The 24,727-nt window shown below is 45.3% G+C and overlaps 1 pseudogene; it reads left to right on the top strand.

Moving 5' to 3' along the window:
- Positions 1 to 2,357: 2,357 nt before the first annotated feature.
- The window catches only part of LOC131095419 (sorting nexin-2-like), a 201,180-nt pseudogene continuing 178,810 nt past the window's right edge, over positions 2,358 to 24,727 (top strand).

Raw genomic sequence — 24,727 nt, 5'->3', positions numbered from 1 at the left:
TATAGAATTATATTTGCTTTGCAAAACAGCAGTATGAGTTAAGTAGTAATTGGTCAAATCATATTGTACCTTGATGATTGAAACATATAAGAGCCTGGTGTAAAACACATTGGGCTGCCCAGCTGTGTTGGATTTGCATAGATGGGTTTATAGTTTGTGTGTGGGGGCACAGAGGCAGCTTCTCTGAGAAGCTGCTAGAAGCTTTCATGTCTGGCAGAGCCAATCCCTGATGGCTCTGAAGATGGACATGCTGCTGGCCAAGCCTGGGCCAATTGGAGACCTGGGAGAGAGAGAGAGAGGGCCCTTGCTTCCAGGCTGAAGTAGCCTGTCCTTGGAGGACTGCACCCCATGGAAGAGTGACCCACACTACCACACTGTAGCAGTTTTGGCAGGACTATTTGCCTGTGGGAGGGACTCACGTTGCAGCAGTTTTGGGAGGACTGCTGCTTGTGAGATTGGAACTATGTTGGATAAGTTCATGGATAACTGTCTCCTGTGGGAAGGGACCCCACAGTGTAACAGGGGAAGGACTTCTCTTGCTTAGCCAAGTGGAAAACCTCAGGTCATGAACTGACCAAATACCCCACACCTTGTCCCCTGTGCTGTTGGTGGGTAGGAAGGAGGGGTTGAGGGAAGAAAAGGTGTTTTTAAGGGCTTATTTTACTTCTCAGTATCCTCCTATGATTTTGTTAGTAATAAATTCACTTTGTACCTCTAAGCTGAGTTGATTTTGCCCTTGTAGTGTTTTTCTCCTGGTCCTTATCTCAACTAATGAAACCTTCATTAAATTTTTCTCTCCTCTGTTCAGATGTGGCAGGGGAGGGTGAGCAAGTGACTTTAATGGGTGCCTGGTGTTTGACCAGTGTCAAACCATGACACCAGTTTGAATGGGATACCTCATGCACATGAATAAAATAATTACCCTTATAATTCCATACTTTGTGTCCTAGCCTCTCTCCTCAGTTGGCACGGGCAGTTACAAAATTTTTGTGACATGAGATTCTTAAATTACAAATATTTTGGAACACAGACTTTGCATTTTATGGGGAAAAAAAGCTTTGTTGGATCTAGACTAAAATTACTAGTCTTATTAAACTATTTTTTTCACAATAACAATTTCAAATCCCAGCTACCAGCAAACATCTAGCTTCTCACTTTTTCTAGATGCCCTAACATGGTGCACCTACAGCTGTCTCCTTTTGTAGGAAGGTGTGAAAAACACATTCACTCTCCTGTGAAAATTTAAACAGTTTAATAAAGGACAATAGGAGACAAAGACAGTAAAGCAAAGATTACGGCCTTGAAGAGCACACCTTCACCTTCGGGGATACCCCTTAAATACCTTTTCCATTACATCAGTCCGTTGCATATTCATAGACCCTTATGCATATCCATAAACTAGTTTACATTTTCTAGGAACTATTTTACATGGCACTTCCTTGGGTCCGCCTTTTTAGAGCATGCGTGTTTCTTGGCTGTGGTTTTGGCTCCTTCTCCTTATCACTTCAAGTTTGGGCCTTGGTCCACACTTTCTTCAGATGGTGAGTGCTGATAGTTGGCATATCTGTCGTGGGTGTCCTCATTACATGTTCACTGGATGTTATCCTGATCAAACAGACAGTTCACTCACAACTATATCAGCTACCACTACTACTATGTCTAAGTTTTTGTTAATAGCAGAAATAAAAGCAAAGTTATTTTAACATTATGCATATAACATTCATCCTAATATTTGCAAAAAGCCAACAACATAATATGTATTTATAACTGAAGGGGAAGGAAACCAAAAGCTGGGCAAGTTGCTTGCAGTGCTGTACTGGTAATGCTGTAACCTAATGCAGGAATTTACATCTACAGGTTTACTCATACCAGGTAAATTAATCCCAGTCAGGCCTAGGCAGGTATACAGCCATCCCAGTGCTTCCACAGAGCCCACCTCTAGCAAGGTCGAAAAATTGTTATGTCAGTGTGCAACCTCCCTGCGATGGAGCCTGCAGGCTCCAGAGGTGGCAGACTTCAGCGAGCACAGGCACAGGCACTCACACCCCTCTTCCTCTCCCCCTAGCTCACCATTCCCATCTTGCCCTATGAGGAGAGAACACGGAGGAGGAAGGAAGGCGAATACACACAACCCCAGCAATGCGAGAGGCTAGAACCATTCCAGTCCAATCGCAGCAACACTCCCCCTAATGCAGCTGGAAAGACAAGGAGCTGCGACGATATAAACACACCTACTACCCTTTCCCCCTCTCCTTCCCTTCCTATAGCTTTTTCAATCACATGTTGCGAGGAGGCAGGGGTCAAGGTGTCACGTGAGAGCAGGAGTTTGGGATTGATGACCCAGACTGAAGGGGAAGATGGTGGTGGAGAGAGTGTTTCTGTTATTGGCGGCTGTACGTCCCACCGAATTTGAGGAGGTGGAAGATGGCAAGAATGTCTTTGCTAGCCCCGTGTCCACTTTGGAGGTGAGAGCCCGCCCGTCCTGCAGCTTCCCTCCCTCCTTCCCTGGTGCAGTCTGTTACTGCGGGGCTCAGTCATTGCCCAGACCCCTGTGGTAGAGTGTGATGGTGCCAGTGCCAAGGGGGCTCTCTCCAATTACCGGAGGTCTCTTCCTACCCCATCTCGGCCTCTAGCTGTTGCCCTCTGGGAGCAGCGGCTCCTCGGCCTGTGTCATTTGGTGGGGAGAGTTGCCTCACCAGGGGCCCTCTGGGGCCCTCAGCCCCACGTGGACTCAGTTGCTCCCCTCAAGTCTTTTTTTCTGTCAAAAAAAGAGCAAAAAACAAAACCAAACCACAGGAAAGTCTTTCTCCAAATATCACACCTATAATTGTTCAAAGAAATCAAGAGTCTGAAAGACCTAAAAATGTCTCGTGAATGCATCTATAGATCACTCTTGCTTTCTATGTTAGGAGTCTAATAAAGTCCATTACAACTGTATATGTAAATACTGTCTAGTTCTGAAAAATGCTTATATCTTCATTATCATGGGAACTTTTTTCTAAGGTGTAGCCATGTTTCACCCCAACTAGGTTCTTATGGAAAATATTTGTTTCCCCTGTACATAGTTAACTATTTTAAAAGAGAATTGTCTGTGTTCCTCTTCCTGAAGAGTTTCCTGCCCCTTATGATAAGATCACTGTGTATTTCTATTTTGCTCTCTTGTTGGTCACATCAGTAAGTAAAGAAAGAGGCTCTTAACTATGTTTTTTAAAGGCACTTGCATTCTGTGAAGTAGTTTAAAAATGTTGGGATTTTTTTTTTTGTAGATAATTTGTGCAATGCTACAGAAAAATTGAGGAAAAATACTGTAAAGGAATAACAAATTATGTGATTTTTTCACCTGCAGTTGTCAAGAACTGTTTTAATAGGACTTATGCACATCTGTGTGTGGTGCAGGGTGTATTATTGGAATCTTGTTTTGTACTTTCAGAAAAACCAATAAAACATAAATAATTTCTTTATTGACTAAACTCCTAAGATATGTGATAGAATTAATGCCTAATCTGCAGTCTAACAATGAAAAGTCCTCATCTTAATGATTAAAAATAGTTACTGAAAACTTCTATAGCTGGAGAAAAAAGTGAAGAAATGCACTTCATATTGAGTGGTTTGGTTGACAGCTCTGTTGTGCTGCGTTGCTTCTGTGGTCAGTTTATTTGGAAGAAAGTAGTTAAGTAGTGGAGAGTAGCTTCCTTGCTTCAAGAGGCACTTTGAAGACAAAGCATGTTTTTACTTTTAATCAAATAGAGTGCCTAGGAAAGAATCCTCCTCTTGTGAATTTGTAGCCAATTTGGAAGGAAGAGGCCATGAAGACTGAGTTTGAACTTCTCCCTATCTTAAAGCGAGATTGTTTAAGTGTACAGGGCACTTAGTCCAGAGAAGAATGATTTGACATGGTATGGGTCTAATTAAACTTATACATTTGAGTGTTGCTATAGTCCTATAATAAAGTACCTGTTTGTAAATGGCAATGGCAGCTCTATTAAAATGAAAACAGAGCTGACTTAATCCTGATCATATGTTTGCTTGCTGATTAACTAAGAGGAGAGTATGACAGGTTACAGTGAGGTCCAAATCCAATTTATGTGAAGATTATAGCGCTTTAAGAGAGTTTCTAACTGTTTTAATCTTGGAGCTGTTACCTTGCTTTTTGCATTATTAATTTCTGTTCTTGCCCCCCTCCCTCCCCCCCTCCCCTCCCTCCCCTCCCCTTTTCCTCTCTTCCTCCCCCCCCCCTTTTTTTTTTTTTTTTTTCATTCTTTTTGCCCCTGACAGAAGACATGCTGTTTTGTTTTTACCTATGTGACGGTGTTCACAGGGGTCTCAGGTTGAGGGAAGAGATGAGGATTTGACTCCATGTTTCAGAAGGCTTGATTTATTATTTTATTATATATATTACATTAAAACTATACTAAAAGAATAGAAGAAAGGATTTCATCAGAAGGCTAGCTAAGAATAGAATAGGAAAGAATGATAACAAAGGTTTGTGGATTGGCCATTAATTAGAAACAACCAACATGGGCCAATCAAAAATCCACCTGTTGCATTCCACAGCAGCAGATAATCATTGTTTACATTTTGTTTCTGAGGCCTCTCAGCTTCTCAGGATGAAAAATCCTAAGGAAAGGATTTTTCATAAAAGATGTCTGGAACATACCTGCAATTTGGCTAAGTTAATCTGTGGGAAAGCTGCAAAACTGCTAATACTTCTTCCATATAACTTCAGTGTTAACATTTGTTTTATAAGAGGAAATTTTGTTAACTTACCTTTGTTCCAACAAAATATAAATTTCATGTATATTATGAACAGTAAAAATGAAACTTTGAGATTTCCTATGGCTGCAAGGAGCTGTCTATTGCTTGAATGAAGCTAACTTGTTCACTTAATCTCTGAAAAACTGGTAAGAAGGACTTGGAGACTTTTTTCTGCATAGAAGAAATTACTACACAAAATCTAGATATAAGCCTTTCCAAAAAGACCTTTATAATCAAACTACATTCAGAATGCTATCAAGCTTATTCTAGATATTTCTGTAACAGTTTTAAATGTAAATGAAACTTGAGGAAGTGGTTTGGGGTTTGTTTGTTTTTTGGTTTTTTTTTCATGACAAAGAAAAAGAACTGCTGACTAGTTTGTAAACTTTCTTCGTTCTTATTCTAGGAAATGGAAATAGCTGACTGGGCTTCCTTTCTGTACATCTTGCTTGTTTCTTTGCAATGAAAGAATGTTTACTGCAACACTTATATATTGATATGTGACAACTAGTTCTCTGCTATTTCCCTTTTTTCTTAACAGTCAAGTCCTTCATCTGCAGAGCCAGCAAGTATTCCTACAAAAGACCACAGCACAAACGCCAGTGGCCCAAAGCCAGTAGAAGTCATGCCAGATGACAATAGCGAAGACTTCTTTGCTAGTAACTGCCTTTTTATTCCCTTCTAATATGTCTGCATAGACTCTTTTCTTCTTAGACTTAAAGGGGTGTGCTTTTGTGAGGAGGAAAACCTTTTTATGCTGTAAAAGGTAATTTCCATGTCTTTAAGTAAATATGAAATGCAATTAAAATTCTGATTTTAAGCTTAAGCAATTTAACATTGTAAATCTTAGCCATTGTTCAGCCTTCTGAAGATATACTTTCTGGAAAATTCAGTAAGTAATATGTTCCTTTGGATAGTAAGAGTATTGCTAGTCTTTGTCGATCATTCTTTATTTGATTTAATGATCACCTATTTAATTGAAGTCCTATTATCTTCTGCAATATACTGTCATTTATGAACTTGAAATAATTTGCAAGAAAAGTGGCATACTATAAAAGGAAAAACAGCTGAGTAAAACTTTTGTACAAAATTTGTTCTACTGTTGTTAACAAATTTAGCTACTGCTTGAATATTACTGTAAAACTGTTTTGTAGTGTAGCATTTCTTTTTGAACTGGAAGTAGAAGAAATTATCTTGCTTATTAGGGAAATTAAAGTGATATGTGACTTCTCTTAAGGGTAGATGAGTCTCATTTAAATTTAGTCGTAAATTAAAATTGGGGATTTTTCTCACCAAATTTGTGTGTTGTCATCTGAGCAGTAAACACTTTATTACACTCTTGATGATATATATTTTTAAAATGGAACTAGTAAGAATTACATACCAAAGCAATGTCACTTTGAGAAGCTTATTTGGTAGAAAAGTTAAATTTAAATGTCTTAAGCTTTTGCCAGTGATGTACAGAATTTTTTCTTGTGCGACTCTAGCTTTAGTTAAGTTTGATTACTAAATACATATTTATTACTGCGCCTGAGTGGGTCACAGCTGGTGAGAGAGAGACGGTGAATCTTGTTTCTTGAATCAGAAGGCTTATTTATTAAGATATTATATATAATACATTATTGCTATACTAATAGAATAAGAGAGAGGTTTGCAGAGCAGCTAGGCTAGGCTAGGAATCAATAGAAAGAATCTACAACAAAGTTGTGTCCAAGGACTGAGTCCCTGGCTTACACTTTGTGATTGGCCCTTAATTATAAACAAAGAAAATGAGCCAATCAAGGTGCGTCCCATTACATTCCACAGCAGCTGATAATAATTGTTTACCTTGTCTTCCGAGGCCTCTGGCCTCCAGAAGACACAGAAATCCGAAAGAAAGGATTTCTGTGAAGAAATGTCTGCGACATCTCACCTTTCTAAATTGTATAAATTAAAAGAAAAATGCTGATGTGGAATGAACAGGAAACTTCTTCACCTATAAAATATAGAAGACTAATAAATCACTAAAACAATCCTACAATATAAGAAAATTGCAAGAAACAATGCAAGGAAAATTCAAATCCATGCAGCTGAGTTTCAGGAACAGTCCATCAGCTGAAGTTGTTTCTTTTGGACATCTGAGAGTCCTTTTTGTCCTGAAACAGCATAACACAATTTTAAACAATTTAAAACAATTTGAACAATTTTTAGAATGTCCTTTTCTGGCCCTTCAGTGCTTCAGCGCTTCAGAGCTGCTGCCCGCGATTTTCAATCTTTTTTATTTAATTTTTAATTTTTTTTTTTTTTGATCGAAAAGCAAAAGAGCAGCAGCAGAGCAGTGCCAGAGAAGGAAAGGCCCTGAGGGCCCTGGCCCATGCTGGACCAGGAACCCCAAAACTGGCTCACAAAGGGGGACCAGGACCGGTAGGAGAAACCAGAGTACCCAAAAACATCAGGAGGCCACGCAGTGGGGCCAGCCCAGGAACTTCCTGAGCCCAACGGCCCAAGCCAAACCGGGTAGTGAGACGCTTCCTTTCCCCAATACCACTGAGGCATGCCTGCAGTGAGGAAATAGAAGCTGCCCCGAGAATCTTCATCTCGGGTCTGGGAATGTTTGTTTCCCACAGCAACACGGCACCACCCCCACCGGGCTGGGGACCAAAGGCAGGGCTCTCGGCAGAACCCACCTGCCCCTCGCTACTAGGGTACAAGAGAGGCGGCAGAGATGACAGCCTCCATGGGACAGCAACCGAAACACCACCCCCCAAACCACTGCTGATCTTAAAAATTGGCAGCTGGACTGCCGCAAGAGTCAGCTGGCGGGCAGCCCCCGCTCCACTGAAGGAGAGACCCCCCGCCAGGGCGGCTGCTGGGGCAGCCGGCCCGGGACGGCCCGAGCTTGAACAAGCCGCCGGTGCCATGGCAGTCTCTGACAACGGCAAAGATGCTGGGACGTCCGGTGGAAGCAGTGGAGGGGGAAGCCGGAACTGGGGAGGGAATCACGCTGATCGTAAGATCAGACGCGGGCTGCTCTGAGGGTCCCGCGAGTTCAGCACCGTTTTCTGCCGCTGACTCTGGGACTGTCTCGGCTTGAGGCGGCGGGGACGCGCAGGAACACGCCGCTGCCGCATCCCCCGGCCCTGAAAGCGGCGGCAGGCACGGCATGGGGCCGGCGCCGTCCCCCGCCGCTGACTCCGGGGTCCGCTGCGGAGGCGCAGCGGAGCCGGGAGAAGCGGCGGAGCCGGGAGAAGCGGCGGAGCATTGCTGTTGCTTAGCAACAGGTCAATCGCCGGAAGTGCTGTCTCTTCTGCCTTCTCCGACACAGGCTCTTGCGGGGGTGAGGAGGCCGGTGAAACCGCGGGCAGGACAGCTTGGAGAGGCGGAGACGGGATCTCCTGGAGTGATGGCTCTGGCAGGGGCGTGGAGGAAGCCTCAGAGACCGGTGCCGCCCCCATGTCTGAAGGCGGAGTCTGAGAGGCCGGCTGTGGCTTGAGCGGCCACTCCCATCCCCCCGGCAGGGGAGAAGGGGGGGGAGGAGAAAACTCCATCTGAGCATGCTCCGGAGAAAGAGTAAAAAAAACTTATTCACCCTGCGAAGTTTCAGCCCCCCCCGCCGCGAAGCAGAGGGGGTGGGAAGCAGAATGTCCTCCCCCACTGCGTCTTCTGCCAAAGGCGGTGGAAATGGAGCTTGTCCATAACAGTTAGAGATCCATTGGAAAAGAGCTGCTCTGCGTCTCAAAACTGGGAAAAGCTTTATAAATGCTGGGTAGGTAGAAGGCAACACGCGTCCCTGACTGTAGACGCACTGGATAATTGAGTCCATGCACTCCCAGACAAAATCATCTAAAGCGTACAGGACATCAGTAAAGAACCCAAAAAGCTTTGCCCATCTAAAGAACTCATAGATATCTGTTTCTGACAAAAGGAAACCATCTTCCCTACACCAGTGTTTCCAGAGGGCAATAAGCTTCTCCTCTGAAGGGGAGAATTGAATCTCTTCTGGCAAGGCATGTGTCTGCCATACGAACAGCCACAAGCTACGAAGGGCTGGTTCATCAGGGATAGAAAATTGAACAGTACCTTTTGAAAGAGTCCAGCTTGCTCTGGCCAGCTCCACAAGGTCTGCTGCTCTTTTCCATCATCTTTCCTGATGGTTTTCCAGAAGGTTCTGTTGTGGTCAGCCTTGGCTGTGAACTCTGTCCAAATCAGGATCTTCAGTTCTTCAGTTCCTGGCTTGAATCCACTTTTGTGGTCACTTCAAAGCAACCATCAAATGCTACACATACAGGATTTTACCCAGTGCAGCAATTTTGCTCCTCTGGTCTTATCAAATTAATTTCTGCTCTGACACGTCGAGTCACCAGATTTTATTGCGCCTGAGTGGGTCGCAGCTGGTGAGAGAGAGACGGTGAATCTTGTTTCTTGAATCAGAAGGCTTATTTATTAAGATATTATATATAATACATTATTACTATGCTAATAGAATAAGAGAGAGGTTTGCAGAGCAGCTAGGCTAGGCTAGGAATCGATACAAAGAATCTACAACAAAGTTGTGTCCAAGGACTGAGTCCCTGGCTTACACTTTGTGATTGGCCCTTAATTATAAACAAAGAAAATGAGCCAATCAAGGTGCGTCCCATTACATTCCACAGCAGCTGATAATAATTGTTTACCTTGTCTTCCGAGGCCTCTGGCCTCCAGAAGACACAGAAATCCGAAAGAAAGGATTTCTGTGAAGAAATGTCTGCGACACGTATTTGTCTGTAATATGTACTGTCACCGCATAGTGTGGCAGTACTGACTACTTAATAACTTGTTCTGCTGATGGTAATAGAGCATGTCTTGTTATGTAATAATATTCAACTTGGTGTGTGTCTAAAAACACTGGGCAAGTTAAAGACTTGTTTTCTACTGTAAAAACATTTGTAGTTGTTTCAGTCCTTTTTTACAAATATGAAGACTGATAATTCCAATCATATTGCAAGCTGGAGGGTATTGTTATTTATTAAAAGACTTGTTTTATTATTAAAAAAGAAGATGAGAAACAGACATATGGGATCAGTCCTGGCATTTCACTAGGGTAAGATTTAACATTACTGGATGTTTTGGAGAGATGTATGAAAGTTTTGATAAGTAATCAGTCAATGATACTTATTTTTGATCCTTGATCAGTCACTGCTTTGATGTTGGTTTTCTACAACCTTTTTTTTCCGCACATGAATTATAGTTACTGTCACAATTACAGGTATAGAAGCATGTACTATTCAAGAAAGGCGATGTCACAGTACATATTCTAAACATTACAAAACATGGTTTTAAATATTTCTTCTCAATGCTAATGCTTTTCCTATTAGCAAGTCAGTTGACAGTCTGCTTTGAATACATTCCTAATCTTATCTTTGTTTGTACCCTGGTGTAATTATTTTGAAATAAAGTTCATAGCATTTAGTTCTGGGCTGCTTTATATAGATAAGTGTATACATGTGCCCATTACCTTTGTTCTTATCAAATTTATATTTGCATATATTTGAACTTACATTCTATCAGTGTCATAAGCAAGTTTATTGATTCATTTGCAAACTCTCTAAAACAGTCTCAAGAGAAATGGAGAATAATTAGGAATTCAGTGATAATTCTATTAGTTTTGTATTTCTATTACCTGATCTTGTGATCTACAAAGGCTAGGAACACTTAAATAGTACAAGAAAGCTTTATTTTAAATTTGGTTATATAGTTTCAGTATATGAAGCCAGCTTTTTATAATTGTAGGGCCATCTGGAATATTTATTTTAGGAAATCAGATTCCCATTTAGCTAGAAAATATTAAATTAAGAAAAAAGGTGGCTGGACTGAATATTGGTGGAATTCAGGCAGAAACAAGATGTTAGCAGCCAGATTGTTGCAAGTGAATGGAATACAGAAAAGACAGATAAATGATTTAATGAGTTTGAGTTTTACTATGGAAAACATATTTTTAAATTCAAGCAGCATCCGGCTGTGAAAGCATCTCACATACTGTACCGCACTGCAGGTCTAATATGACTAAAAGTGATTTTTAAAAGGTCAGTTCATGTACATATTCGTGTGTTCTTTCTGTATCTCAATAGGAAAGGCCCAACAACAAATGGATTAATGAAATAGCCATTTTACTAAGACAAAATAAAAAGAGCAAATCATATGTCCTTTCAGATGGTGGGAACCCTGTGATCATGCAGAAACAGATGGACTTCAGATGTGTTTCTCTCATGGCATGCTACACAGATTCTGTCTGTGGAGGGAAGCTCCATCTTTTATGTATTTGAGCTTTTATAGAATCAATAGAATGGTCTGAGTTGGAAGGGACCTTAAAGATCCTCTAGTTACAAGTCCCCCTACCAAGAATAGGGACACCTTGTACTACACCAGGTTGCTTAGAGCTCTATCCAACCTGGCCTTGAACATTTCCAGGGATGGGGCATCCACAACTTCTCTGGGCAACCAGTTCCAATGCCTTACCATCATCAAAGTAAAAAAAAAATTCTTTATATCAAATCTATACCTATTCTCTTTTAGTTTGAAACCATTCCCCCTTGTCCTGTCACTACATGCTCTTGTTAAAAGTCCGTCTCCATCTTACTTGTAGACTCCCTTCAGGTACTGGAAGGCCATAATTAGGTCATGCCAAAGTCTTCTTTTCAGTCTGAACAAACTCAGTTCTCTCAGCCTTTCCTCATAGGAAAAGTGCTGCATCCCTCTAATCAACTTGGTGGCCTTCCTCTGGATCCACTCCAATGGGTCAATGCCCTTACTGCGCTGGGGACTCCTGAGCTGGATGCAGCACTCCAGGTGGAGTCTTACCAGAATGGAGTAGAAGATGGGCAGAATCACCTCCCTTGCCCTGCTGGCCACACTGCTTTGGATGCAACCCAGGATACAATTGGCTTTCTTGGCAACAAGCGCATATTGCCAGCTCATGTCCAGCATCTCCTCCACCAGCATCCTCAAGTCCTTCTCAGCAGGGCTGCTTTTGATTTGTTCATCCCCCAGCTTGTATTGATACTGGGGGTTGCTCTGACCCAGGTGCAGCATCTTGCAATTGATCTTGTTAAACCTCATGAGAATTCCATGGGCCACTTCTTGAGCTTGTCCAGATCCCTCTGGATGGCATCCTGTCCTTCAGGTATGTCAACCACACCACATAACTTGATGTCATCTGCAAATTTGCTGAGGGTGCACTCTGTCTAGGTCATTAATGTCACTGGTCCTAATACACACCCCTGAAGGACATAATATAATATTGTATCTACTACCCATTAGTGATCTTCCATGAAGAGGGGGATGAAGTGGCAGCACATAGTCTGAGGGCAATCAAAAAGGATTTCAGGGCCTTGGGATGGTTGGTAAGGGAACCTGGGGCACAATGTATATTTCTCTATATACTTCCAGTTGAAGGCAGCAACGGTGGAAGAAACAGATGGGCTGTCTATTAATACATGGCTCTGCAGCTGGTGTCACTACCAAGATTTTGGGGTTTTTGACAATGGAATGGCCTACACAACACTGGGCATGCTGGCATCAGATGGGATTCACCATTCTTAGTGAGGGAGGAGAGTCTTTGCCCAGAAACTAGTGGGGGTTATTGGCAGGGCTTTAAACTAGATGTGATAGGGGAGTGGGAAAATATGAGGCTTGTCTCTGGCAAGCTGTGGGATGAGAAGCAAAGGTTTGAGGAACAGGGTGCTAGTGAGGGCCCTCTGCTGGTAACTCTGAAATGTACTGGTCACATTGAAGTACACTTGAAGTCTTACAGAGATGAGCCAGGGACTCCTGAGGTAACAGAAGTCAACAGGGAAACACCAGGGAAATATCTCACAGAAATAAAAGGGTGTTCCTCTAGGAAGGCAACATGGCTGACACCCCAACTGAGGTGCTTTTACACCAATGCATACAGCATGGGCAACAAACAGGAGGAGTTGGAAGCCACTATGTTGCTAGAAAGTTATGACCTTGTTGCCATTACTGAAACTTGGTGGGATGAATCCCATGACTGGAGTGTGACTATTTATAGCTACAGGCTGTTCAGAAGAGACAAGAGAGGAAGGAGAGGCACATGGATTGCCCTCTACATCGAGAGGTAGATCGAGTGCGAAGAGTTGTGGGTTGAAAGCCTGTGGGTCAAAATAAGAAACCAAGGAAACAAAGGGCACCTTGTGGTTGGTGTTTACTACAGGCTGCCCAATCAAGGGGAACCTGCTGATGAAGCCTTCTTGTTCCAGCTACAGGAGGCATCATGCTCACAGGCTCTTTTCCTGCTGGTGGACTTCAGCCACCCTGACATCTGCTGTAAAAGTAGCATGGTGAGCTGTAGACAATCCAAATGACTCCTGGAATGCATGGAGGATTGTTGGGAAGTATGAATGACAAGAAAGTCTCACAGATACATATGCTCATCATAAAGATTTTTGAATGTAGAATCTGAAGAAGGAATAGACATGGAAGCAAGTTTTGATATAGAAGAAAATAATTGCTGAGCCAGTCTTACTGGATAACTAAGAAGGCAAAGGGTATGTTAGTTAGAAGGGAGTTTTTATGACTTAGAGCAAAGGATAAACCCACCTCAAACAAGAAGATATTTTTACCAAGCAGAAAGATACCACAGGCAAACAGGACTGCCAATGTTGCAAGTAGAAAAAAGGTCTCAGAATTTTCCACTGAAAGAAAACTGTTCTAGCTTAAACTGTAATGTACTAACTTTTAGTGATTGGAGAATAGTAACATGAATGTGGTAATTATAGTAGTTATGATAGGCTTGCTGCCTTCTGGAGCAAGGCAGGCGACCTGGTTCTGAGGATCAGCACGGCGGCCCACTCTCCAGGGCTGCTCGGGCCAATGACACACGCAGACATCAATGTGATGGACGGTCAAAAGGCGTCTATTACTTCTTCTCGTGGGGTCTTATAGTCTAAGGGGTCCTCTACATCAAAAGGGGGTTTGTCCTTCTTATCTATGGTTAGTAACGAATGGAAAAGTACTGGGTAAGGAATGGAAAGTTACTGGCACTACTGTTAGTGGGGCCACATTCCTAGGGTAATCTTTTATCTTAGAGGAACAAAGGGTCCTGGCTTTCCGTGACATCACGTGATCTTCCGCAGCGCCTTTTCCCTATCTACCACATAGACTACAGATAAAAGTTAAGGTTTAGATTGGTTCTTATGTATTAAGATGCTCAGCAAAGAAAAGTATATAATGCATTGTAGCCAAAATTAAAGGGTCTCCAGGCTTGCCTGCAGCTGGAGCTGACAGCTGTAGGCACAGGCTCTGTTGCCCATGATCTTGGACTGCTGTAACGTCTTGGATGTAATAAACTGCATTTTGAAGAGCCGCCAGGAGTCCCGCATCCCTCATTATGGCTCTTGCAGAGGATAACTTTCTGATCCAGGTAATTGACAGTCCTACCAGAGGGGATGTGATAGTGGATGCATTTATCATCAATGCAAGTGAGCTAATTGGGGATATTAAGATTGGAGGGAACCTGGGCTGCAGTGACTGTGCACTGGTGGAGTTTGCAGTCCTGAGGGATATGGGTCAGGTTAGGTGTGAAGTCAGGCCCCTGAACTTAAAGGAAAACAAACTTCCAGCTCTTCAAGGAGGTAGTCAATAGGATCCCCTAGGAGACTGCCCTCAGAGTCAAGGGAGTAGAACAGAGCTGGCAGATTTTAAGCATGTTTTCCATAGAGCACAAGCGCCAGCAATCCCCAGGAGCAAGAAATTGAGCATGGAAGGCAAGAGACCAGCATGGCTGAGTAGGGACCTGCTGGTCAAACTAAAGGGCAAGGTACTCCACCTGGGTCAGAGCAATCCCCAGTATCAATACAGGCTGGGGATGAACAAATCAAAAGCAGCCCTGCTGAGAAGGACTTGGGGATGCTGGTGGAGGAGATGCTGGACATGAGATAGCAATGTGCACTTGCAGCTCAGAAAGCCAATTGTATCCTGGGTTGCATCCAAAGCAGTGTGGCCAGCAGGGCAAGGGAGGTGATTCTGCCCGTCTTCTACTCCATTCTGGTGAGACTCCACCTGGAGTGCTGCATCCAGCTCAGGAGTCCCCAGCACAGTAAGGGCATTGACCCATTGGAGTGGATCCAGAGGAAGGCCACCAAGTTGATTAGAGGGATGCAGCACTTTTCCGATGAGGAAAGGCTGACAGAATTGAGTTTTTTCAACATGGAAAAGAGATGTCTATCTTGTACTGAGGAGCCCAGAACTGGACACAGAACTCTAGATGTGCCTCACCAGGGCTGAGTAGAGGGGCAAAATCACCTCCCTAAAGCTGCTGGCAATGTTCTTCCTAATGAACACCAGGATACTATTGGCCTTCTTGGCCACAAGGGCACACGGCTGACTCATAGACTGCTTATTGTCCATCAGGACCCCCAGGTCTTTCTCCACAGAGCTGCTTTCCAGCTGGCCATCTCATAGCCTGTATTGTTGCATGAGGTGATTCCCCCCAGGTATAGGACTCTGTACTTGCATTTGTTGAATTTCAGACAGAGTTCTTTTCTGCCTGTCTCTCCAACCTGTTGAGGTCCTTCTGAAGGGCTGCACAGCCCTTTGGGGTATTGGCCACTCCTCCCAGTTTTGTGTCGTCAGCTAACTTGCTGAGGAGGCATCTGCCTCTTTGTCCAAGTTGTAGTATATGGTAGAGATAATTCATGCTGTTTATGTATAAAATATTGTAAAATCCAAGCTATGTCTTTTGACCACCCCAGCCGGGAGCAGGAGTCTTATTTATATTCAGTTAGTTCCTGGACAACATTCAGATAATATCAAGTCTGTTAATGTATGAATGGGACCTTCCTGGGCAATGATCAATGACTTCCCTGGAATGTAGGAGTGATCTCGCACCTTGAAGACTGCATCTACTACACTCAAGCACCGAGGCGCCACCTTGCTACATGTGAATGCGGACTCTTCCCAAGTGTTCTGACAAACATCTAGACACCTGGAATCACTTTTGTCTATCCCTGTACATGTATGGCCCCAGTTCTGCATGTGAAGGGACACAAAGGAACATTCAGGCATCTCTGCCTCAGGCAGAATAAACTGTATATAAGCTCGCTGCATGAAGCAGTCGGGGTGAACTGAGGGGGAGACTGACACTTTGGAGGTCAGATCCCGGTTCACCCAGTGCCAATCCCGGGTTTGACGCTGCCCGAGGCTGTGGTGGTTTTTTTTTCTGATCGAACCTCTGTTTTGCTGAAAATCTAATAAATGATTGCTAAATTTTCTTATAAATTTGGCTCTCGATTTGATCATTTTTAACAATTTGGTGACCCCAATGTGATTTGATATTGGGGTTTAGGACCCCCTTCCCACCCGGGAGGTGCCCCGCTGATTTCGGCGGCCCGAGCAGAATTGGGAACCTGAAAAACCAATCAAATTCACAAAGAACTGCAATCAGAGCCACAGCCAAGGGGCATAAAATGGGCCCAATTCTCAGGAAACTCGGAACGATCCAGAGAGATCTCCGAGACCTGAGGTTTTTTTTCACTCGGAAAATTGACACGCATGAAGAAATCCACACGGGAAAAGGAACCGTGAGCATCATGTGGTTGAGTGAAGCATGACCGGACACGTCTGTGAGACGTGACTTGGTCACAGGGGAAGCGGAAGGCTTTGCCGGACACACATGAGACCCGAGGCTCGGGGGGAGTCTAGGGGGAAAACCAGTCATGGTTGGGATCAGGAGGGGGTGAGAGACGAGCCTGGAAAATTCCAGGAACATGTCTGCCTTCTGAAAACGGAAGAAACAGGTAAAAATCAGCCTACAAAGTCAGCACAGCGGTTCGCTGTTCGACTGGCTCAGGCTGGCAACTTTTCGCAAGCCAGAAAATCCGACATCGGAAAGAGAAATGGGACCCGCAACGGACGTCCCGGTGAAAGGAGAAAGGTAAGAAAAATCGTAACAATCCTTGAGAAAATGGGGTTGGAAAAGAGCAGATTCCAGAGAAAAACCCAGGAAAAACCTCCCCAGGGTCCCAGGGAAAATTCTACCAGAAATCCCAAGAGATAGTCCACTGCGATGAATGCTAGAACATCGGGATGAAAGCCCGAGCAGGGTGGGGAAGCCCAAAGAAAAAATGGTCCATTTTTGCATGGAAAAATGGGGAGGGAGAGAAATCGGAAAATACGTGATGTGGCCAATTCTCAGCGCTTGTTGGGACTTGCGAGTCCTGGTGTGATCACTTGCTTTGATCGCCGCCCACAGGATTGGGAGGAAGTTGAGAGTGCCGAGGTATGGGGGTGCGCTGGAGCGGGTTTGTGTCCTGTGCGAGCCCTCAGATGAGTGGCGGGGGGGGGGGAGGAGAAGGGAAAACCTCTGGGCAGTCACTCACCTCCTTACCTGGCTCTTCCACCACAGCCTGGACCGCCTCAGGCACGGCCGGTGCCCGCACTGTCCCCCGGGGTGGCGCTCCCTGCTGGATCAGGGCACAACACCGCCATCTCCCCCCCCCCCACCGGAGCGGGCTGGGGCACCCTCCCTTCCACATGAACAAACGGCGACTCCGTTCCCACGTGGGCAGTCGCTGCCGCAGGCACTTCCCAGAACCAGGGAGGGGGCGGGTGGCCGTCCCTGGAGGCAGCCCTTCCCCGGCCCATCAGGAGAGGCGTCAAACAAATGAGGAACCCTAACGGGGGGGGGGAGGGGAGGTGGAGGAGGGGGGGGGAGGGGGGGGAGGGGAAGTGGCGATGAGAGGTGGCTAAACCAGAAGCCGTCTTGGGAAGCCCAGACAGACGAGGGGAGGCAGAAAATGATAAATTTAAGAAATATGGTCATTCAAGGGATCCGGGAGGCGGTACCAAAGGGGCAGAACATGAGCAAGGTACTCAGAGAATGTCAGGGGAAAGATGAAACCCCCACAGAGTGATTGGAGATTAGAAAGGCTCTGGGAAGGTCTGAGAATGTACTCAGGAACAGACCCTGATTCCCCGGTGGGAATGGTGTTGTTGAAAACGCAGTTTGTGGCGAAGTCTTGAGAAGATATTCGGAAAAAGCTAGAGAAAATAGATGGGTGGCAAGAGCAGGGGTTGCAGGAACTGCTGCGGGAAGCCCAGAAAGTCTACATGAGATGGGATGAGGAAAAACAGAGGATTCAAGCCAGGGTTCTGGTGGCGGCAGTAAGGGAGGCACAGAAGCAGGAGCAGGGGAAAGACACGGCGAAAAAGGCACCGGCAAAGAAACTGAGTCCGTCCCAGGGGAAGGGCTTGGGCGAACAGAAATGGGATTTTGAGTGCTTTTACTGCAAACAGAAGGGGCATATCGGACGGAATTGTCCCAACAAACCAAGGACCAGGCAATGTTTCAGGAGGATTAGGGGTGTCAGAGGCTTTTCAGTCTGGGTTCCGGAACATTTAGGGAGCCCTTGATAAAACTAAGAGTGGGACCCCACAAAGAAGAAATGTGGTTTTTGGTAGATTCAGGGGCAGAATGGACAACAGTGCTACAGTTACCAAAGGGATGCTCTCTGAGCAATGACTCCATGATGGTAACTGGGGCAAAAGGGTATCCTTTTGAGGTTCCAATCATAAAAAATGTAGAAATAGACACGGGAAACAGAAAGCACAACGGAAATATATTGTTGGTAAAGGGCGCGGACTTCAATTTGCTGGGGCGGGACATGATGATTGCTCTGGGAATTGGGTTAGCAGTGGAAAGATCCCAGCTCAAGGTGAGGCTCTATAGCCTCACTGTTTCAGACGAGGAAAAGACAGACCCGAGGGTGTGGTATGTTCAAGGGGAAGCTGGGAGGCTGGACATAGAACAAATTCAGGTTGAAATTGAAAGACCACATGACCTGATAAGGGTCAAACAATATCCCCTCTCCATGGAAGGGAGGAGGGGCTTGAAACCAGTGACTGATGAATTAATAAAGAAAGGTACACTGGAGCCTTGCATGTCAAGGTACAACACCCCAATTTTGGCGGTGAGAAAAGCCGACGGCAGCTTTAGGCTGGTGCAGGACTTGCGGACGGTGAACCAGAGAACTAAGACTCTGTTCCCCACAGTTTCTAATCCTTACACATTGTTGAATAATATTTCTCCTGAGGACACTTGGTACAGTGTAATTGACTTAAAAGATGCTTTCTGGACCCGCCCTCTCACTGAGGACAGTCGTGATTATTTCGCGTTTCAGTGGGAAGACAGAAGCTCAGGTGGACTTCGTTGCCTTAGGGCTTCATGGACTCTCCAAACTTATTTGGACAGGCACTTGAACAGGTTTTAAGTCATTTTGTACCAACAGAAGGAACAAAGCTTCTACAGTACATAGATGATTTGTTGGTCACTGGTCAAAGGGAGGAAGCGGTAAGGACAAGCACAATTGAACTTTTTAATTTCTTGGGGGAAAGGGGGTTGAAGGTTTCAAAGTCAAAATTGCAGTTTACAGAGCCCGAGGTCAGGTACTTGGGACATTGGTTAACCAAGAGCAAAAAGAAACTGGATCTGGAAAGGGTGGCAGGGATTATTGCCTTGCCACCCCCGCAGACAAAGAGGGAGGTCAGACAGCTTTTGGGGTTGTTGGGATACTGTCAGCAGTGGATTGAGAGTTACAGTGAAAAGGTGAAATTTCTATATGAGAAACTCACCACAGACCGGATCAAATGGACACAGAAGGATGAAGAAGAATTCAGGGGAGTCAAGGAGGCACTCACGGCAGCACCAGTGCTGAGTCTCCCTGACGTGAGAAAACCCTTTCAGTTGTTTGTAGACGTCAGCAATCTTACGGCACACAGGGTGTTGACGCAGGACTGGGTGGGGGTCAGGAAACCTGTGGATTACTTGTCCTGGCTTTTGGACCCGGTCGTCAGGGGTTGGCCCACGTGCCTGCAGGCAACTGTGGCTGTGGCTTTGCTAGTGGAGGAGGCAAAGAAGGTAACCTTTGGGGCGCCTCTGGTAGTATTCGCACCGCACAATGTGCAGGGCATACTACAGCAGAAAGCGGAAAAATGGTTCACTGATGCAAGGTTGCTAAAATATGAAGCCATTTTGATTCACTCGCAGGACTTGGAATTGAGAACTAAGACTGCGTAGAACCCTGCGCAGTTTCTCTTTGGGGAAGCTGCAGAGGAGTTGGTTCATGACTGCGTGGAGGTGGTCGAGTTGCAGACCAAGATCAGGGAGGATTTGGAAGAAGAGGAATTGGATGAAGGAGAGAAGTGGTTTGTGGGCGGGTCAAGGAGAGTGATTGAAGGGAAAAGGAAATCAGGATACGCAGTCGTGGATGGGAGAACAGGAAAGGTGATTGAGGCAGGCCCCCTGAATGGGAGCTGGTCAGCGCAAGCATGCGGACTGTACGCAGTTCTGAGAGCATTGAAGGGACTGAAAGGGAAAAAGGGAACGATTTTCACAGATTCAATGTATGCCTTTGGGGTGGTTCACATGTTTGGGAAAATTTGGGAGGAAAGAGGATTGATCAACACAAGAAGAAAGGGACTGATGCATGGGGAGTTAATCCGGCAAATTTTAGAAGCTCTAAGGGGGCCGGAGGAAATTGCGGTGGTCCATGTGAAGGGACACCAGACAGGCATTCAGTTCTGGACCAGGGGGAAAAAGTTGGCACACCAGGAGGCCAAAACCACGGTGTTGATGATGGTAAGTACCCCGGAGATCAAAAGGGAAGAAACCCCTGACGGTCCTCCTCAGCTCTCCCAAAAAGAGATCAAATGTTATGAAAAGATCGGAGGAAAATTGAAGAAAGGTAAGTTGAGGTTACCTGATGGGAGGGAATTAGTTTTCAGAGGTTTTACCAGAAGGATTTTGCAGAAATTGCACCAGAAAATGCATTGAGGGGCACAAGCTCTGGCAGAGCAATTTCTGAAATTTTTCAGGTGCAAGGGAATTTATGAATAGGCGAGACAAGAGGTACAAGGGTGTTTGATTTGTCAAAAGGTAAACAAATCAAGGGCCAAACAGGCTGCCCTGCAGAGTCGAAAGAACACAAGTTGATTTCACGGAATTGCCAAAAGTGGGAAGGTTCAAATTTGTACTGGTGATTGTGGACAAATTGACGCACTGATGTTCTGGGTTGGCTGTATGATGCTTTTATTCCCAATCGTCATGTTCTGTTTATGCTGAATAATAAGTTTTGCACCTTTAAGACTTATTGCAGAGAGTAAAGGGGGGAGAGAAGTGCAGGTTTTTTTTCCTCCAGACACTGCTCTCACTCCCCCACATTCCTTCTCCTGGACTGTTGTTGTCTGCGGACAGACAGCGGGACAGAGCTCTTCTTTGGCTTTTTAGTTAGTGTTAGCTAGCTGAGACAAAGAAGTTCCCTGGACTGTTTTTTTCCTTTTCTTTGGACCTCTTGAAACCTGCTCTGGACTGAACACCCAGGGGAGCACCGGCAGCTCACATCTCTGGCCCACCGGGCCGGGCCTGGCCTGCGACAATTCCAGCACCGGAGGGACTGATCAGAGACTGAGTGAGCTGCAACCTGGGGACGGGGTTTTTCTCAGTTCGTCATCCCTTTTAGAGTGGCAAGGGGTCTCATTGTTTGATATTGCTTTGGTTTTATTGTTTAATAAACAGGTTTTTTCCACCTTTCTCCAAGGAGGTATTTTTTCCTTCCGGACCAGTTGGGGGGAGGGGCCGATTGGATCTGCCTTTCCCACCGGAGCTCCTTTGGGGGATTCTTCCCCAAATTTGCTCTAAACCTGGACAACTGGGTAGAAGCCTTTCCCAGCTCACGGGCAACAGCCCAGACCGTGGCCAGAAAATTGTTAGAGGAAATTGTACCCCGTTATGGGGTAGTGAACTGCATTGATTCAGATCAAGGAACACATTTCACATCAAAGGTTATTAAGCAAATGGCTGATGCACTGGGCATCCGATGGGAGTACCACACTCCGTGACACCCCCAGAGTTCAGGACAAGTGGAAAGAATGAATCAGACCTTGAAGGCACAGTTATCTAAATTGATTTTAGAAACAGAGATGTCCTGGCTGAAGTGCCTGGCTTTGGCACTGCTTAATATCCGAACCATGCCTCACTCAGAGACGGGGCTCTCATTGTTCGAAATGCTGTATGGAATGCCATATAGACATGGAATGCCGGTGGGACACCCCAGGTTTGAGGATGGTCAGATTCAACCATATCTGGTTGCAATCAACAGGAATTTACAGGAACTCCGAAAACAGGGAATAGTGGCCCAGAGTGCTCCTCTGGGGTTCGCTATTCACAAAATCTAACTGGGTGACAAAGTGTTTGTCAAAGTGTGGAAAGAGATGTCGCTCTCTCCTCACTGGGAAGGTCCTTTTCTTGTGCTCCTGACAACAGACATGGCCATTTGGACAGCGGAGAAAGGCTGGACGCACGCATCTAGAGTGAAGAAAGTCAAACTGCAGGAGGAAGCACCCGAGTGGAGGGTCACTTCTTCACCCAGAGACTTGAAGATCAGACTCCAACGTTCTTATAAATGACCGACAGCGAGCGGATAAGTTGTATACTGTCAGATTGTGTATGCTATCCGTTTGTACACTTTAAGTATGAATATTGTTGAAGAGGGTTTTTTGCTATTCATTGTTGAAGAGGACAGAGGCCAAAGGGGCTGTCTGCTCAGTGTTTGGAGGAAGAGCTTGAACTGACTGACCATATCCTGACCTTAGCCACCAATTTGGGGATCATTGAAGTGGACTCACAGGAGTGGTTTTCCATTTTTCAAAATAAGGTGCATGGGAAGCTTAGATTTCAAGCAGAAAAATTTTGGATGTGGAGTGCCAGAAATCCATCAGGGTACCATGCAGTTCCGATGCAATCAGAGTGGCGCCTCTAAGAGGAGGTATGCGGCTAGGTCTGAGGGTGTGTTCCCTGAAGAATACTCCTGCTGCCATGAAGATGGTCTTCTTCGCTGCTGGTGGCATCCCAGGGGGCAGAGGAGAAGGCAGAGGAGTACGCCTGGTGGGAATCTTGATTGGCCTGAGCCTAGTCATGTGCGGGACGCAGAGCCTGCATACTGAGATACTGACGAGAGGCAGAAGTGAGAGCTCCGCAGACAAGTGTGGAAATTGCGCTCAGGTGGTCCCGGTTCCAGGGGACGGGGGACACTCAGCATACCAAGCCCCAAGGGAATGTCTCAGGGAACCTGGCAGGTACTGTTGGAAGAATGGCACTCGGGTGAAATTGTGCGAATTGGAAACCAGGATTTGGTGTATCAATCCCGAGGCAGGGTTAAGGAACGGGCAGTCAGATGAACACAAGCATCAAATGAGAAAACGAAGTGTGGAAACAATGTCAAACAATGTCAATCCCCATTTGTAACCAATGTAACCGAACCATGTGGGTCGGGGGCAAGACAGAATTTATCTTTATTGCATATCACCAGGTGAATCCATTGTGCTATGACAATGCGAGGCTGGGAATATGCATGATGAATGGGAAAATGTACTAGATGGCGAAAAATGCAAAATTTGACAACAAATTTACCTGGAACAAGGAGCCACTCATATTGGACCTTGCACCAGCAAATGATGACAGAGTGTGCCTGAAATACGATAGGGTTGTTTGTTTCACGAAAAACAAAAATGATGAGGATCCTGACAGAAGAATGAGAGAGATAACTCAGGAACTAAGGCGAAGGGAGTCAGAATTGAGGAAGCAGAGAGTTGAACAGGAACGATTGAAAACATTGGTCGAACAGTATGAAATACTGCAAAAACAATATGCTGATGGGGAATTACCATCCCCAGACAGGAACCTGTTCATTTATTTGATGCAAGAAATGGCAACAGAATTGGGTCTGTTGAATTGGTGGATTTGTGGGGGGCTGAAATCTGCAAAAAAATGGCCTTGGAAAGGGGAAGGTTTGACTCCAGAACAGCTCTTGAAGTGGGACAATCCGAGGGTCTCAAAATTGGTGCAGAGACCTGAGGGGTGGATTTTGGATCAAAGGGTGATTGGTACAATCTGTGTCAGTCGGGAAGGAAGAGAGTACACTGAGATGGTGGGATACACTCCGTGTGCATCTACCCTGACAGTGAACTCAGACACGAAAAGCAAGGTCTAGCACCCAGCCCCTCCTTTGGGGTACTGGAGCCAGAAGAACAAGACAAATTGTGAGTGGGACAAAAGGATGAGATTGTGCTGGGTCAAAAATCCAGGAGCCAACCCTTTCCAATCCCTGGAAGGTATGAGGGAATACTGGGGAGACCCAGGGAAAATAAATATTAAGTGGAAAGCCCCTGATGGAATTTGCTGGATCTGTGGGAAGAAGGCATACAGTGAGTTACCCCCAAGGTGGAAGGCATCATGCACTTTAGGCATGATCTGACCAGTTTTCTGTACTCTCCTGAGGACAAAAAGCAATCTGTTGGGGGCTCTGTTATACGAGACCCTGAGAAGGGAGAGAAGAAGCTTGAAAAAGATAATACCAGTGATAAGTGTTAAACAAACCTGGGGAGAGGAAGAATGGCCAGTGGCAAGAATAATTGATTATTATGGGCCGGCCATGTGGGCCCAGGATGGAAGCTACGGGTATAGGACTCTGATTTATCTGCTGAACAGACTGATTAGGCTGCAGGGAGTAGTGGAAATTGTGTCAAATCACACCTCTGAAGCCCTGGATTTACTGAGTCAGCAGCACACCCAGGTGTGGGCCTTTGTGTACCAAAATTGAATAGCTTTAGACTATTTGCTGGCTGAGGAAGGGGGAGTGTGTGGAAAGTTCAATGAATCGGAATGTTGTATTGAGATCGATGATTATGGGGACACCATAAGAGGTTTGGCGGCCGAAATCAAAAAAGTGGCCCATGTCCCTGTTCAAAAAGAGAATTCAATCTTACAGTCTTCCTGGTGGGACAAACTATTTGATGGGGCATGATGGAACAAAGTGATGTTTTTTTGTACTCTGTTCAGTAGCCAGAATCCTATTCCTCCCTTGTCTGATTCCATGCTTTATCAGACTGATCCACTCCATGGTCCAGGGAATGCAGATTGCAATAGTTCCAGTGGATTCGGAAG

This window comes from Melospiza georgiana, chromosome W, assembly GCF_028018845.1.
Source record: "Melospiza georgiana isolate bMelGeo1 chromosome W, bMelGeo1.pri, whole genome shotgun sequence".
Classification (NCBI taxonomy): Eukaryota; Metazoa; Chordata; class Aves; order Passeriformes; family Passerellidae; genus Melospiza; species Melospiza georgiana.
The sequence above is the reverse complement of the archived record's forward strand: the minus strand, read 5'-3'. Positions and strand labels throughout refer to the sequence as shown.